A 6,000-nucleotide genomic window follows, 5' to 3' on the forward strand; every position below is an offset into this window, starting at 1 on the left:
GAATGAGTTTGTATTTTTCCATGCGTGTAGCTCAGGAGCATGGTTCTGTGCCTGGAACTATGTGCTGTTTCTATTCATGTTATCACAATTCGTCTCAGCTTGTAATGATACCTTCAATCTGATTTTGTAACTATAGCAATTGCCTGCTGAAACCACACAGAGAGTACTGTAAGGCATTGCACTGAATGCACCACAAGTGTTTACTCCTCTGACATCAAAAAGGGCCTTACCCATGAAATGCAACACGGCCCACAATTGCATCATAAACCTCTTGATACATAAACTGGCTCTGTAAACTTCACAGTGTTATGATGCCCCACCTAAAGCATTCTGAAACACGTTTGTTGCTTGTTAACCAATTGTGGGTTTAATGTGGCATTAATGTGAAGTGTAAAGCTGTGTATGTTTTTAAAAACATGTTTACACTGGTGATTTAAGTAGGTGTGTGTGTGTGTGTGTGTGTGTGTGTGAGTTGGAATGTCAGGTAACCAGAAGCATGGAAATTAACCGCAAGGAAAAAGAGGCAGGTAGAGTACACCGCCACACCGCTCCTCCCCCTGGAGAAAAGCCATTCATTGCATTCCTGAGCACAAGAGTGTGAGATTAAATACACACAAATCCAATATAAGGACACACATACACACATACACACACACACACACACACACACACACACATACAGACACATAGACATATATGGGCACCACTCCAACACCACAGTCCAAAGGGCAAAGCTAAAGACAGTATGATCTACAGCATTGCAGCCACCTGAATACACATCATAACTCCGCACACAATGTTGCATTAGACTATAATGATACACCAGCTCTCCCACCCAGCAAGAGGTCCAGCCCTTAACCATAATCACACCACATCCTGCCAATAGGTCCGTGTATGGCGTTTGCCAGGGGGAACTCTGCACTTAACAATGAGCACGTCATCACATAATTTGTCTGCACATACTCACTGTCATGTGTTTGATCTGTGGTTGTATAGAAAGTGAGACCGGGAGAAAAGCTAACCACAGTCATGTGTTTGTAAGGCCGCAAAACAAAACCGTTGGTGTTGTGACGTAAAATTCAACCAAAATGTACCAAAGACGATGGCTTGATGCACAGAACCATCCGAGAAGCCGTCATTGGAAACTGTTTGTAAAACGGCAGGCTGTCTCAAGAAATACTTGGCAGGTGACTGGATGAACCATCCGTCAAACAAACTCTTACCGCAACAATTTGGGAGAATGAAAACACATTTTCCAAGGAGAAAAGCCTTCAGTGATGTATTTCATTCTTCTTTTCGATGAAGAAATACTCTCAAATTCTGGTTAAACTGATAAACAATGTAAGCGGAAGCTACCAACAGGCACGGACTGGTGTGGTGGCTTTCTGGTTGTGGGAGGATTTACACATTCAAACTTGCACACACACGCACACTTTCCTCCTTAGTGAGCATGAACAAGCTTTATTGAGAAGTTTACCTAAGCAGAGCAAGATTTCCAGTCATTGTCATGCAAGAACTCTCACTCAAATAGAAACATCAGGATGTTATTAAGAAACTATAAAGGAGTTAATCCCTATTTCATGTAACATATCAACATTGCCTACAGGCTTTTACAGCAAAATGAAAAAGATCAAGACAAATTGCACAAGAAAATCATTTTGACGTCTCTATTAACTGCCTGAGCGTTTGTGTGTGAAACATGTAATGGAGAGTCTGTCAAAAACCCCAAACACTGCCAAATAATTCCTTTTTTCTACATCAATCCACCAGTGGAAAAAAACACTATTTGCATTAGTCTTTAGAAAAATGAAGCACCTTTTAGCTCCATGTAAACTGGAAATGTTTTTTTCTTTACACATCCTAGATGACGTCAGTTCAAAAGTCAAGACTCATAGTAACACTAAAGGAACTGTGAAGGTACTTTTAGTCAGACTTATCTTCCCTGCTCATCGGACTTTTCCATGACACTTCTTCTCCAGAAGCTGTTCATTGACGACATGTCTGACCCTGTGATGTGAGTAAAAGACGCACCCAATGTGTGTGTGTGTGTGTGTGTGTGTGTGTGTGTGTGTGGGGGGGGGGGGGCAGTGGTGACAAAATGATAAAGCTGGGAAATTGGAAGTTTCTTGTGCAAAACTTTTTTCACAGCAACAACAGCTTTGGTTATTCAAAAGATTCTCTGTCTTAAATATTTTATATTGATGGACAGTCACAAGTCATACCATGTACAATTAAGGAAATATGATTCCTTCCATGTTTCTTTTCTTCAACAAACATAAATGCTTCTTTTAGTTCAAAGTTAACACTGGATTGATTCTGCCAAATCTTTGCCTTCAATACAAATAATAATTTCCCCCTAAGACACTATTGCAATATTGTGTTGGGTAATTTAATAAAAACCAATTTCATTTTCCAACATCTACCGATTTCCCCTGAGCTGAGTGAGTAATAAAGATGATTTAGTGAGTAATTGCTGGGAAGAGTGTGAGCCACAAGGCCCACATCCTGGAAGAATACAATCTTAAGATTTAAAAGCAAGACATGGTTGAAATTGATCGGCTGAACCAACTGTTTTGACTTAAAACTGAAACTAGAAAGACAGTCTTGTCATCCAAATTACAAACAATGCTATTGTTCAGAATATTAGAGGAATTTGGTCACATTTTCTGCTTTATATATTGCATTAGCTGGCAATAGAGCAACGTGATCCCTCACTGGCTTCCCACCAGTGAACAAGCACTTTTCAATCATTGTACCCGAACAAGCCAGCAGCACCAAGAACCCTGATCTCTGAGGTTAATGGGTTTCACCCCTGTGTTAGCTGGATGCCCTCAGTAATCATATAATAACCCTTACATCTTTTTGGATGTACTCTTTACCTAGAGGTGTTAGGATGAAAGGATGCGATCTTGAGGCTGACATGTTTAGGCCCTCTTTGTGTCAGAGGTCAGGATCATACTGCAACGGGCTGCTGGAGCTGGAAGAAATTGCTCAAGGCCACTTGAATGGTGCAAACGCCTGCTGAGAGAGGCAACCAAAGAAACAAGATCACCCCTCACACCTCTTCTGATGCCCCGTGGACAGGACACATAGGGTGAAATACTGTCTTGATTTTGGGTTTCAAAGCAGAACAAAAGAGGTCAAAGTGAAGATTTAATTTTTTCACGGCGTGTTTGTCCTTTTGGGAAACGTTGCTAGTTCATTCATTAAACTTGACAATATAGAAAACCCATGTCCTTTGGTGTTCCCACTCGGGGGCATTAAGAAAGTTCAGACAAAATACTATTGCACAGACCTGATGTGCTCATTGCTCATGTTTGTGATTGTATGATGTTTGTGCAAGTAACTGTCTCTGGGTAAACAAATGTGTGTGAATATATTTGTGTACATATTTTGCATGTAAGAGAGTTACCAAGTGAGTAAGAAAATGTGTAACTTTTTCTTTGTTTAATTGGCAAAGTTTCACGAAAATTTTGTTCAAAATCCAGTTCAGGAGAAGTTGCAACTTTCATGCTCACTTTGAAACTTTTTCGACCCTAAAAATGGTCAGAGTGAGCTAAAAAAACCCGCATATAAACTAAACGCATACAGTTTGCACACCGTATGTGTGATTGAAAGCCGAGGAAGTTTGCATTATGAGTGTGCGTGTATCCTCTTTCAGGTGACTAAATTGCCTTGGCTTTGTGTGCACTGCTTGTTTCGCTGTGACTATCCACGGACTGGTAGTGAAACCCAACACTCACTCGGGGGGGTGGAGCCTGTCCCAAAACTCTGGCTCGATTTCTTTACGAGGTGCAGTGTCCCACTAGGTGGGCCTGCACGCTGGGGAGTCGGCAAAACCTGACACTGAACACGCCAAACGAGCCCACGCCACTTAAAATTTACTCACCGAAATGAAGACGCTGTGTTTTTCCAGAGCAGGATGCTCTGGGTTTTAATACGCTAGATGTAAATCAAAGAGAGAGAAAAAGAGACGTGGAGAGAAAGTGGAGTGGATCAGACACAGTTGGCCCCTGTTCTTGAGGGAGGGTTATTTATGTGAACAAGGTGAGAGATCAAGTTGAGGTTATTTGGGGGCTGATTTCTGGTGTTGACAAGAAACTCTGACATTTGGCGTAAATCTGGCTTTTGCTAATCACCTAGAGTTGTAGCATTTCAGAAAGTTGTGGTTTCCCTGAGTGTATTTTTTTGGCTGATGATGTGCTTAACTGATTGATGATGTGGAATATGGGTTTTCATTGTTGCAACGGTAGCAACGCATTAATGTGACATGCTTATGACATATCTCCAAAACATGACATTTTCCAAATTTTAAATCTCACTTTGACATTTCTACCCTTTCCTGCATCGTACATCTCTTCCACAGTCCATCCATCTCCTCTACCACCAGTCCTGCGTCACCTCTGGCCTTTCATTCTCACTCACCGTCTCTACAAACGATATCACTGCTGTCTATCAGTGAAACACACCGATTCTTTCTCTCTATGTCCTTGTTAAATCACAGATTGTCCTCAGTTTGTCCATCTGGCTGCCAGACATTAAACGATATATGAACTCATGTTCTCTCTCTCCCCTCGTCCTCTCGCCACCCCCCCCCCCGAGGCTCGCGGCTGTAAATCTGAGTGAGCTGCTAACTGTCTTATCTGCTGTGTATATTGGCTGTCTCTGGTTTGCCCAGGCGAAGTTTTAATGAGGACACAGACACCCTCGCTTGGTCTGTGTGGTCTGCTCTCAGACTTAACGATATAACACTGCACTCCATAAACCTCGGGAGGCCATATGATCAGCTAGCTGCAGCGCCCGGGAGACAGTTTGGAGTACATGCTAACTGGCTTGAGCTAACACGGTGGCGTATGTTTCTGAGTAGATAAAGCAGCAAAAACAAGTGAAACCCCTCTCGCTACAAAACTGGAGGGAGGGAAAAGCAATTGGCAGTAACTATTTACTTAGTAACATCACAGATACAATAATGCCAGCATTACTGTGACGTTTTGGGGGTCCGTTTGCCATCTACAAGGAGTTTGCTGGGATGGTTGATGCAATTTTGTATAAATCCTTGACCATACACCCCAGCTGCCGCATACACGCTTCTATATACTATCAGGTATTATTAGGTACTATCAGGTTTATGCAGACACGTTCCATACATGTGCACCAAAATAAATGATTTGAAAACAAAATTAAATGAAATGGATTTTTTTTTGTATTTGGCTGAAAAAAAAGGGGGGAAAAAGGGAAAATGGTGTGTGTGCGTCCTGTTTTCTTTTCTTCTGCATGCAGTTGGTGCACCCATTGTAAAGTGCACATAGTCCACACGGTCACACATTTTAAATATGCAGATATCAAAATTTAGGTCATGCAGACCCTCTCACGGAGGGGGGGACATGGGAATCATGAATTGGAAGTTAGAGTGTCTTTAGCTTCTGTAGTGTGACGTATTCCCCAGTGAAATGGAACCTTGAGCGGTGTACAATAACAAGAGGGATTTAAATCAAATCCTTTGCATTTGATTTGGCCGCTAAAAAGTGGGCAGGCTACAGTGGACTGTGGCTCCACAACAGTTTCCTGTTTCTGTGGCACTTGCAGAACGTCAAGTGATCTTTGGAGGAGACGGCCTTGAGCAATAAATTGTCTTTGTAACTACAACATAATATATGTGTAAAGTTTGGACTGGAAAGGGAGTCTAAACACCTGCATCTCCCCACACACACATGGTCATCATGTGTTGTGATGCAATGGAAACCTTATTTACTACCCCGTTAAATTAATTCATAGGTTTTGGTGATGGGAAAATGTATAGTAAAGTACCTACATGAGAGAATCAATATGGGAATCCCAGGGTGCAAAAAGGCTCTAAATGATGGTAAACTCGGAAGAAAAGACATGAAGACAATTTATGGTCGAAACACAAGATCAGTGTTAGGTATAATAAAACACATCCACCAGTGTGCACCACACACACACACACACACACACACACACACACACACACACACACAC

This window comes from Anarrhichthys ocellatus, unplaced genomic scaffold, assembly GCF_004355925.1.
Source record: "Anarrhichthys ocellatus isolate YVR2014 unplaced genomic scaffold, GSC_Weel_1.0 scaffold34, whole genome shotgun sequence".
NCBI classification, from domain to species: domain Eukaryota; kingdom Metazoa; phylum Chordata; class Actinopteri; order Perciformes; family Anarhichadidae; genus Anarrhichthys; species Anarrhichthys ocellatus.